This window comes from Camelus bactrianus, chromosome 8 (genome assembly GCF_048773025.1).
Source record: "Camelus bactrianus isolate YW-2024 breed Bactrian camel chromosome 8, ASM4877302v1, whole genome shotgun sequence".
In the NCBI taxonomy this organism is placed as follows: domain Eukaryota; kingdom Metazoa; phylum Chordata; class Mammalia; order Artiodactyla; family Camelidae; genus Camelus; species Camelus bactrianus.
In genome coordinates, this window is record NC_133546.1 from 81,933,840 (window position 1) to 81,946,039 (window position 12,200).

A 12,200-nucleotide genomic window follows, 5' to 3' on the forward strand; every position below is an offset into this window, starting at 1 on the left:
GCCTCTGTGTGTCTGGGTTTTTCATTCCCCATTACTATCAAGGCATCCATTTCTGCAGTGGTAGATCACAACTTCTGTACTTGACTACAGCAGAGATGCCACCACTGAACTTAAGGATGATGGGAATTCCTCTCACCAGTGAATATTCTTAATGTTTAATAATTTGTTTCTAAACACTGTAAAAGTGTAATTGAAACCTATGAAGAAAAGGTTACTCTTGCTGAGATTTCAAGGGGTAACAGGGAATTTCATACCTTATTTTTGAAGCAAATATAAGGGATTAAAAACCAAGGCCAAAGCAAAAACAAGATTAGGATGCAAACGTTATTTTCTAGTATTCTGATCTTAGTCTTAGACCCCTTATTGAGCAGGCTAATGTCATTTCTAGAAGCAATGAGCAATTCCATTTATTCACATTCCATTTACTATTTTAATTATTAGTATTATACTTTGTTTTCTTTGTTATTCGAGAAATGATAACACAAGTTATCTTTGCAAATTTGAAAAGATAGAGTATATAATGAAAAGCATGTGTCCTTTCCATCCCTGATGCCAAGCTGTCCTCTTCAGGAAGAACCAATGATACCAATTTCTAATGAATCTTCCGGAAATGTGCTATATATACATGTGTATGAGTGCCCATAATAATTGCATTTTTTTTTTTACGGTGAACACATTATACAAACTGTTTTGTGCCTCATTTTTTCACTCTACAATCTATCTTCCAGATTGTTCTATATTTATACAAATAGAGCTCAACTATCTATTTACTAGCAATCTAGTATTCTAGTATGTGTGCATGCAAAATATATATTACCAAATTACATAAATGAGCATTAAGTGGTTTCCAATCTTTTGCCATTAGAAGTGAAGCCTCAGTGAAACTCTTGTATGTATGTACATACACATATATATGATTTTGCACACATATATATTTCCTAAAAGTGAACACACTAAATCAAATTGTCCATGCACTTATTCTATCTAATGTGGGCCAGGCATCAATATCCTCTAGAAATCACTTTTTATACTTAAAGCATTGCTGAATGAAAGTGAAAAGCATGCACATCAGAAATAGGCCAGAGAATATACATGTATAATATATTATATATCTAATTTCTTTACAAGGAAAGCTACATCTTTTTAAATAGTGAGCCCAATACTTTCATAACATTACCAAGAATGTTAGCTGGGGCAGGCAATAATGAATTGATTATTTTGCCAAGTTGACCAAGGCTTGTGCAAGCAAGGAACGATCATCATTTTTAGTGTCAACAATTCTCTTTCTCAAATGATTTATCTCTGTTTTCATCTTCTCACATTTATTTCTAAATCCTTAAGTACACAGATCTTCTTGGACCTAAAAAAAAAGTGAGGAAGGAAGTAAAACTTTTTAAATCCCCCATTTTTTTCAAGGATTACATTTTGTCAAACTTTAAAACTTTGTCAGACTATCTTTGTTTTATTCCTAAAATTGTTCTCTCTTAATCATGAAAGGAGACTCTTGTAACAAGGAATATTTCCTGGTTTGGAGCTAAATATTAAGAGAAAGTGTAGTTTACAGCCTTAATAATATTCATATACCTTAGGGTTTTGCCAGGAGGCTAAGCCAGGCATGAGGACAAATGAGATATTTTCCAGTCAAATAATGCAAATGAGAGGTAGCCTTGGTCTGACAGCACTAATTCTCAGTTCCACTCAGGATGGTACTGTCACCCATATTATAGAAATATGTTATAAACACATGGTCCACAAATTATAGAAATCTCTTATAAATCATGTTCAGATGAACAATGAGAGAAATCCCTCCAAGCCACATGATAGCTTGGGGATCTATACAAACCTGGAGGCAATGCAGCAAGAGTAAAAGCTGCCACTTCCCTGTATTTTTAATTCTGGACATTTCTGGTAGTTTTATGTTAGCAGAGACCTACCTCAGGGCCTTGGGCTGAGCAGGGGTCCTGGTAATATGTAGTGATCTTGGTAAACCATACTATTTGTTGTTCATATTAAACACACATAGTTGGAATATCTGTTCAATCAAGCCCTGTGAGATCATTTTAAATTTCTCTAAGTGGCTATTCAACCTTATTTATATTCTCTGAGGGCTTGGAGTAGGGGGGGCATACTCATCCTGAACACTCCAAAGTCTACTTACAGAGACGAATTTAAAGGTTTTGGAAGGATTCAAAGGCTTCAGGGTTTTAATAAATCACAAGCAGTAGATGCACTTCTGATCTCTGCATGATCTTGCTGTAACCTTCACCCATCCCTTCCTGAGGTACCAGGGCAAAGCTATCCAGCTCTACTACTGCCACAGCCTGATTCACCTTCAGCTGATGCTCCAATATCTTGTTTGGCTCTCTCAGCAGGTTTTCTCTTTCCCTCACCAGCTTCTCCATCATCTGGACTATGTGTTTCTGAAGACTTCTCTTCTGAGCCTCCAACTGCTGCTGCTGCTCCTGCAGTTTCTGTTTCAGCAGCTCCTGTTCCTTATCAGCTCTCTCATTCCTGGTCCACTCCTCTGCCCCAGGGAGGCATTAGAGAGGGAAAAAATAGGCAACGATTGACCTCCACCCTCTTGAGCTCAGAGGCCAAACCAAATTGAAGAGAGGGGTAGGAAATCTCTGAAGTCTTCCCCCCCACCCCGTGTCCATACCATCAAGACCACACTTCAGAATGTGAGAGAAAAGGCTCTGTCTGTCTGGCATCCAATCACAGTTCCCTTTGCTGTTTCCAGACGCAGCAGGGTTGTTCCACAGACAGGAAGGAAGCTCCTGTATTGGGAAGGTTTTGCTCTCACACCTGTCAGAGGGCACTGCAAGAACCTACCCATCCCACTGTGAGACCAGCCCTACCCTGTACCTGCTATGGGCTTCTCCCCATCAGTGAGGGCTTTATCTGCCTGCAGGATTTCTCTATTGCCTCCTGGGACTGCAGAAATCTCTGGATGAACTCATTTCCCTGAGGAACCAAGGAGGAGCACAGAAATTAGATTTCGAATAAGTAAATTAGTGCTGCAAAGACAACTAATTCCATGTAACTTTTGCTTCATGTTTAAAGTTCCATAGTGGTTCCTTACAATGAGTCCAAGCTCCTTAGACTGACCTGTCTCCCTCCAGTCACTTGCCCAGTGCTACTTCCTTCTCCCCACTCTAGATTCCAGCCAGTCAGAACCATGTTCAGTTCTACAAATCCAAATCTCTGGTGCTTGTACATATCTGTTTTCCCAGTGTGAAATAGTGCCTCTAAATTTTGCTGCTGTTCTCCTCTGCCACTAGCTGGTTATAACTTTAGACAACTTATTTTAACCTGCCTATGCTTCTCAGTTCAGATCTTTAAAATGTTGATAATGTAGATGCTTCTTAATGTTATTTGAAAGATTAAACTAAAGAGTCTAGGGAAAGAGTTTAACATTTTGGCTATAGGAAACAACTGTTCAATATATATTAGTTGCATTAGTATTGTTGTTTTTTAATTATGATGATGATGATGATGATGATGATGATGATGATGATGATGATGTTTGTTTCTAACACCTAAGTAGCTCTTTCCTGTGTGTTATAACTTGTCTACGTAGTTGACTTCCTGTCTCAATTGTGATCATCCTTGTGTACAAAGAAGGACTTGTAAATTGTCAGTGGTCAACACGTCAAATATGTTGTTGAGTAAAAAAAAAAAAAATGAATAATTTATGTTCTGTCTCTGGATTTAAGAAATCTGTACTCATGGTTGGGAGTTGACATTTGTACTCTCTTCAGGAATAAATAGCATGCAGTGAACCTTAAGAGCCAAACCTGTTTGAATGGCCCCATACTCTCTCTTTATGCATGCATGGAGCTGTTCTCTCAGATTTTCAGTATAGCCCTTTGACTATTCTGTAGGTTCCCCATGTTTCCCTTATTCCTCACCTTCACTCCTTTCATGGGCACTTGGTGATATTCCTTTTCAATAATTTCCTTTGCTTTCCTGTAGAGTTCATGACCTCCAGGAACAGAGAAAGTTCCTGCTGGGATACTTTTTATTAGTGTCTTTGAAAGCTGATCAAGTTTAGTCTGGCAATATTTGATTGATGTCTCTTCATTCTGCATCAAAAAATCATCTTTTTTATTCTTTATGATTTCCTAGAGGGAAGAAAGATAGAGGGCTGTCACCAGAAGTAAGGAACAGAGGAAGTAAATTTCCAAAGGATCTGGTAGAAGAATTGGTCTAACTGTGTTCCTCATGAGAAAAGTATTCTGTTGGAAGACATGTAATAAAACAGCAGTCACAAGATTTGATTTATTCACAGCTCTGAAAACTCTGGAAGACCATGGGGAAGTTCCCTAACCTCCTTTGGGTATTTCATCTGAGCTGTTGGAGTTGCATTACCTAATCTCTCTGGTTCCTTGAAGCTGCCACATTCAGTGATTCTGTCTGTATTCAATGATAGATACAACAAGGAGCAACCTAAGCTGAAAGTGGCCTGAGATGTGGATCTGAAAAGAGAAATTTTGGTTCCCAGCCATAGGAGTGTGTTCACAGAAAAAGAAGCCAGCTAAAGAATGTCTTGGGTGTTCTGGACAGGCTTGGAATCCACAGAAGTATTTATTTCAAGAGGATATCTATACTGATTTTTCATTGAAGGTCAAAGGGAGTTCCAGATAAACTGCCTGAGTTCTGGCAGTCAAAAAAGAAGGAAATGTAGTCCTTTGAAACTCTGTCCCTCATGAGAACATGGACTACTTTATCCTTGAGTGAGAGATGAGTCATGGGACTGGTAACAACACTTCTAGGCTTCATTCTTCAAGGGGAGGCGACAAAAGGTAAATACTAAGACAGATTATGACAAGGTTACTCTGGAACTCCTGCTTGTCTTCCTTGAAGGAGTGCTCCATGAAGACTGCAGGGGCTTCCCTCTCACAGGCAGCGTGTGCCTCCAGCAGCTCCTGCAGCATGTCTGTGGGGAAGCTCACTCGCTGGGCTATCTGCTCGCTGTAGTGGTTGTCTGCCTTCTGAATGGCAGCTGAGTTCTCCAGCTGGGCCAGAGTTTTCACTGCGTTCTCCAAGCGAGGTACTGCTCCGCTATTGATAGTATCCACATAGGTCACAACCAGAGTCCTCAGCCCTGAAGAAGCCAGGAAATTTAGGGGCTAAATATCAAGTTATCAGTCAATGGCTCCAGGATTCTGAGACTATGCTTCTAGGGTCATATACACATGCACACAGACAAACACACACATGCACCCCTACCTCCCACTACTATTATCACCTTCATTTTCCTACTGAATCTTCATTTTTATGGTTTTCCAGGCCACAGGACTAAAAAAGTTAATATCTACTTCTATCTAACATACTAGGGGCTACCTGGAAAATACAGTTTCTCATTTTAAAAACTGAAAGCAATACAGATTACATAGATAGACAGATGAGGCAAAGTGTACCATGTTTAATTTATTCCTAATTCTGAGGCTTTGAATGGATTTTCAGTGATTTATGGGCTAATATTTATTTTTGGACCACTCTAAATTCTCAAAATATCTTTTGAATTCTCCTTGTGAAGAACATTTATTGTATAGGACTTCCTTTGAAAACATGCAGTATTCTGTTTTTACACCAAAAGAGTGATTATATTCTAAGTGGAGAATGTTTTCAGATAAGTGGGAGCCACCGATATCATTGACAAAAATTGAAATTTGAGGAAGGAATTTGTAAATCCCCCAAAGTGAGATAATTATAAAGTATACAGATTTATTCATGGAGAATAAATGTCTGTAAAATCAGAATTCTTTATAGAATCAAACAAAAATACTAGAAAGCACATTATATAAAATATTCAACATATACCAGTCCCCATGGAAATGGGAAAAAGAGACTCACCTTTCCCAGTGACCATGATTCCTTCTGTGAGGGTCTTGGTCCTTGCATCAATGAAGGTGTAAGAACAGAAATTTTTTGTTTGCTCCTGGAATTTAGGATCCAGTTGGTCTTCAGATACCATCCCAATATTGGCTAGAATTTTTTTTTCCTATGTTGGCCAGTCAAAGACAAAACACTTCCATCTTGGAAATAAATGCCTGATGCAGTCTCTGGGTAGATTGGATGTTTGGGCTTTGGGATTCTTCCCTGAGGGACAGAAAAACAGGGATTAGAGTGTGTAGAGTCTTGAGGTGAGGGGATTACAGGTGTTCATGGCAGGGATTTGTGTGTCTTTGCCATTTCTACTCATAGAACTCTTTTAACATAGACATTCAATACTTCTTTGCACATCAGACTTATACCAATGATATAACTGCAGAGAAATTTAGGGAGACATCTGATCCAGTAAAGGAAACCTATGGCTGGTCTCTCCAGACATGCACATAGTAGAGTGGTTGTCTGTGATGTGTTTGCTTAACTAGCAGCTAAAAGGATGAAAGGTCACATGAAACTTTCTGCTCAACTCAACCTCATGTAGGAATTGAGCTGTGGAACCAAAAAGGAGAGCTACAAACAAGGGATCGTGGACAGTAATTGGAATATTAGGAATGACATCATCATTATTTAAGAAAAACTGTTTTGATGCTAAAAATAATTGATGCAGTTTTATCTATTTTTTAGTAAAACCTCTGAAGTATAAATGTACCTGAAATGAAATTTTAAGGTATCACCAATAATCTATAAACTCTTTGAGGTAAATGATTATATCTGGTCCTCTCCTGCCAGCCAATTTCTTAATAGCTGTTTTGAGAAATCATAAATAGAAACGTGAAAAGAAGAATGAATAAATTGGGATTGATATTTCTCTCAAGGTTTCAATAGACACACATCCTTGGAAATGTAACCCATGAAAATAATTTATTACCTTGTAATTAATTCATGGGTAAACATGTGGGAATTAGGAGAAAGCTATGATGTGGAAGGTAAAATGAATGTTCTAATAATTGTCAGTATTATTGAAAAGGCATAGATTGTAAAGACAGTCACTTCCTCAGGTTTATTTAGAACATACAATCATTTTGTAGATGATATAATTATACAGGATTAGAAAGTTTTATATCCCTCTTTGAAAAGAATAATATGTGAAATCTACATTTTGTTCATTAGATAAGCTTTTCACTGCAGTTTCATGTCTAACAATTAGCTGATTAGTTGTTTTCTTCAACAGAGACAAATTGAAGGAATAGGAAACACAGCGTCCAGTCTTTAGAATGTTTCAGCACCCATTTAAATCTGGATGCTAAATTTAAAGATGTATAAAAAACAAATTGGTTTTGAGTAATTTCACTTTACTCTTCTTGAGTAAACTTCAACTGTAGCTCCTAGATCTTTGCAACCCACTTTCCAGCCACCATTTCCACAGACTTTGATTTAGTCTCAAATACAAATGCAATCACAGAGATGAGGGATATTGTTTAGTAGATCCCACACTCTATTGGACCGTACACTGCCCAGGCCATACTCTGATACCTGGAATCAGCTTCAGGGCATTCTCCAAGTACTCATCTTCTGTGATAGGCTGACCACATAACTGCAGCTCCAGGGTGAAATCCCATAGAGTCCAGATAAATTCTGGAAAGAAATTCACAAATTCTGTGGAATCTTCTACTCTATCAGGTGTTTGAGAGGACTTTGCCCTGATGTTTTGCAAGCTCTGTCACATAACTAAGATTTGGTTAGGGAAAAGAAACTCACTACCAACAATTCCCACATTTCTCTAGTATAAAAATATTATAAACACACTCTTTTGCCATGGGTCCCCTCTGCTCCACCCAAGAAAACTAAATGACAGGAAAGGAGAGACTTACTCTATCCTCATCCAATGAATTCAGTGAAACATGGTGGTTCAGGACCTGGAAGGATACTGCAGATGCTCCAGGGCCTGGTGGTTGATGGTGCTCATGCTGTTCTAGACAAAGCTACTGCAGAGTACCACGGCCAGGGCAAAGATCCATGAATCCTTCTTAGACTCATCCTAGAAAGCACATTAGAACAAGAGAGTTAGAAGTTTATCCCTACATTAGAAATTCATCTGTACACTTCTTCAATCATGGTTTCATTTATTATTTCAGCTAACATACTCACCATGCAAAGAAATTGAAGACAGATGTAAATGCAGATATCAACTTTGACAATTACAGAGACATTTCTTGTGTTTGCAAATTTTTCATATATAAAAGGATTCTAATGTTCACAGAAATTTCTTTTTCCTCAATAGGATAAAGTAAAATAACATATACAGAAAAACTAATACAGTACCTGTTGTGTAATTAGGAATTCAGTGATGAGTGTGGGCACTTATTCATTCTGCATATATTTATTAATCAGAGTCCATATAAAATACACCATAGTTGGTATAACTGTGTATTTAAATTATATCCAATCAATAAATAATTGCAGGAAGCTACTAAATATCCCCCACTGTTCTTAGATTTTAAAAAAGCAATGCTAAAATTGAAAATTATTTCTTTCAACATGACTATTTCAAAGCAGTGGACAAACATCCATAACAGTATTGCAACAAAGATAGAAGTATCTGTAAAAGGCTTACTCTCAGTAATGTATATAAGCAGTGAAACCTATAGCTATAACACTAAACTAAAATTTAGAAGTCTATCAAGAAAGAACAGAGCTATGAAATTTGGAGAAAGAATTTATAATCTGAAAGCTTCCTCAAAGTCTTGAGCTGAATATTAAATAACTGGTAAATGTGGAACTGAAGAAATGAAGGTGATCCCATAGACAGGAAAACCCAGAGAAACAAAATTAGAGATGGGAGAAGACAGGGGTCTTGTAGTTAGAGTCATTTCAGGGCAGAGGGCAAGTGGAGAAGATATGGTGAGCTTTCATGCAGCCTAATCAAGGGCCTTAAAGCCCAGGCTAATTTGTATAAATCATAGCATTGTCTAAATAATGGCATAAACTGGAAATTTTTTTATTATAAATGGCATGTAAAGTTGCTTCCAGTGCAAATGCAAAAACTGGTTTATGTTGAGAAGATTCTAAATGGGAGTTTGGGGGGATAAGAGTCTATTCATTACTTTCTTTCCCCAAAACCCACTTTTTAAAAATAATCAATTAGGATAAGAAGCAGTAGCAGTTATGACAAACAATTATTTCAACAAGAAGATTATATCATTATTTGATATATGGCTTTAAAAATAAGCACACACTTTCTAACTCCCATTTAGGAAAAAAAAGAGAGCTATAAAAATGTAGGTATTATTTCCATATAAATCTCAAAAAGGGGAAAGGAGGGATAGTTCATTTCACCCATTAGCAGAAAGCTAAAACACCAAAACTCCATTTTAAAATGTTTCTTGTAGGACAAAAACTTACTTTTATAGAACTTGCACATTCAGAGGTGTCTCACAGATTTCCAGAACACTCTGTGAGTAGTTGATGAACTACATCATGGAAAATGTAAACCCGTCCCTTAAATCCAACCCTCAAATACATTCTTCACCTTGTAGCTAAGAAGGTGAATCAGAAATTTTTCCTCACTCACAGATTGATACTTCTCCTCTTTCTTAGTTATGCTTAACTGTAAGCTCTCAAAACCAGTCAGGTGCTGCCTGGATTGCCTTTCAAAACTGAAGGACTTATTCCCCAGCTGTTGGGAGTGCTGGTGGAAGACAGTCTTCAGGTGTCAGCCCTCTTAATTAGAAAGGCTTCTGGAGCAGCTCTTCAAAAATGTATCAGCACCCCTGTCCCAAACTCAGGATAACTCAAAAAAGCTATTCCAGCCATGGAGCTCCCATGAAATTCCCAGAAATTGGGGATTGCAATGCAATGTAATTTCTACTTCCATCCAGCCTGCTTCTTTCCCAATTACATGGTACTAAATCTGACTGCAGATAATGTGGTCTTATCAATTGAACTAAAGACTCTTTTAGGGCAGGACCTTTACTTTGGTGACTGATATCTACAATTCTAAATCCAAAGGCCTGGAACTCAGCCGTTCAATAATGACTTACTAAATGTAATCAAGTCATCCACACAGTGCCAAGAAATAAAATTTATCTAAGACACCATGATATCTTACCTAGAAGTGAGATTCAAACAAATTATAGTTTGCCTTATTTACTATAATTGATTTCTATATTTTACAGATTAAAGCAGTAAAATTTCTAGGACCATGGAAAGATAAGGGGAAAATCCAGGAAAAAAGTATTTAACTGTGTATTTCTGCTTTACCATTCACTTATCCCCCAGGCACTAAGTGTCCAGAAGGACCACCAGAATACGATTTGGCTTGCGTGGGTGAGGCACACACCACATCCAGATGCCCTTGGTTTCAGATTGCACTGTAGAGCCTAGAGGAAAGCCTGTGAGGAGAGGGGAGAAAGCAGCATTCAGTTAGAGCAGATAATCTAAACAACCAAGGGGCTACAGAGTCAGATCTATTGGAATGTCAGTATCCCAGCATACGAGTTGGTGCTTTCTCCATTTCTTTAAGAATGTCCTACTTTGTGTGTCATGTGTTTCAAGGAGGAAGGAATATTAATTGTGATAAAGATACCAAGCAAGGGCTCAACATAGAGGCAAAGGGGAATCCATGAATCAGACAAAATGGAAATCACTGATAACCATAACAAGAGTATCTTGAAAGAACGGTGAGGTTCAAAGCCAGAGAGAAATGGACTGAAGACAGAAATGGGAAGAGAAAAAGGTGGAAAAAAATCAAGATTATATTTTTTGTCAGAGAAATTTTTCAAAAGTGGGGAGAGGTGTTAGCCACAGTAGTATATGACATACAGGAAATATTTTTAAGATTATAGACATTTGAACACATTTATATGTAGATGAGAATAGTCCATAAAAACACAAAATGTGTTTCAAGAGCAAGTAGACACAATTGCAAGAGTGCAGTGCTTAAGCATGTAAAATAAGGTAGGATTGTGAGAATTGGTAGGAGAAATTTTGCTTTACATGAATAAAACATACAATATGATAATGAATTACAGTAAGACAGTGGTTTAGCAGTGAGAAATAGGAGTGGAGAGTTGATTTGTTAAGAGAAGTTTGGTTCTCCCTACACATGATCAGGACAAAAATTAAGAAGCTGAGGTATTAGCTAGAAGGAAGCAATTAGTCCTTGACCCAGTACAACACTCACCATGATTCTGACCTGCAAGATGGCTCATCAAGTAGGATTTGCCTGTATGATTGGTCCTACGATGGCCACCACCAGCACTGTCAAAGAAATCTCACCAAGAATCTGCAGAGATTTTTGGTTCACTGACATCACCTTGACAATTTCCAGCAGACAAATGGGGTTCATCATTTTGGGTCTGGATGCCATGGCAACCTGCCAACCTAGAAGAGCTTCTTAGTGGAAATCAGATTATAAAGTCATTCTCAAACTCAGACTTATACAAAGCATCTATCAACATAGGATAAGGTAAGTAAGAGTTCTGTGCTTTCCATTAGACAAAATGTAACCTAGAATTAGCATACTGTAGAGGTTTTCCCCCATCATTCCCTCAAGTCTCTCATGGTATTGGTAGTGAAATAATATAATATCACTCTCCAAACTGTTATTTCAAAATAATAATATAATTAAAGTTATTGTTATGATGCACTGAAGGCCTACAATATACCAAGCCCTTTGATAATAACTTACATATCCAGCTAAACTGATATTCACAAGAGACTGAAAGTTAGAAATTAATATAACTACTTTGGAAATGAGGTAAATGGTTCTCACAAAGGCTGAGTGAATGTCATTGAGAAAGGATTGAAAATCTACATACTTGAGCAAAAAGACTAGCAAACTCTAAGCTCTTGTTTCCCCACGGAGATATAAACAACAACCAAAATACTGGCTAGAATAACCTTACAGTAGTTCCATAAAACAGTCAAAGGTCCAAAGCAACCAACCAAATACCAAATCAAGAAACAGCCTCATTCAAAATGGTAGGAAATTCTGTGGTTTTTCTGTTGCCCTCGGTCCCCATTGTGGTAAGGTCTTTAAGGAAGTGGCAAATCATTTCCCAATTCCCTCCCCTGATTCAGAGAGAGGGAATTTTATAATGTTCTAACCTGTCAGGGCTGCCTCTTCAGGTCTCTCTTTCACCTCACATGAAACTCAGGGAAGGGTGGCAGAGGGGTAGGTGGTGGTAAAACTTGGATATCAGGTGGAAAGAAGCAGCAGGTATTTCTCAAGGAAAAATGTGGAGAGACAGCTCCACAGATGTCTAGAGCAATAGGTTACCAGTGAATATATAAAATAGACTATC

The 12,200-nt window shown here is 37.8% G+C and overlaps 1 pseudogene; it reads right to left on the reverse strand.

Annotated features, from left to right (window-relative positions):
* Nucleotides 1-1,133: 1,133 nt before the first annotated feature.
* On the reverse strand, nt 1,134-11,263 carry LOC141578285 (guanylate-binding protein 6-like; annotated as a pseudogene).
* Nucleotides 11,264-12,200: the final 937 nt, after the last annotated feature.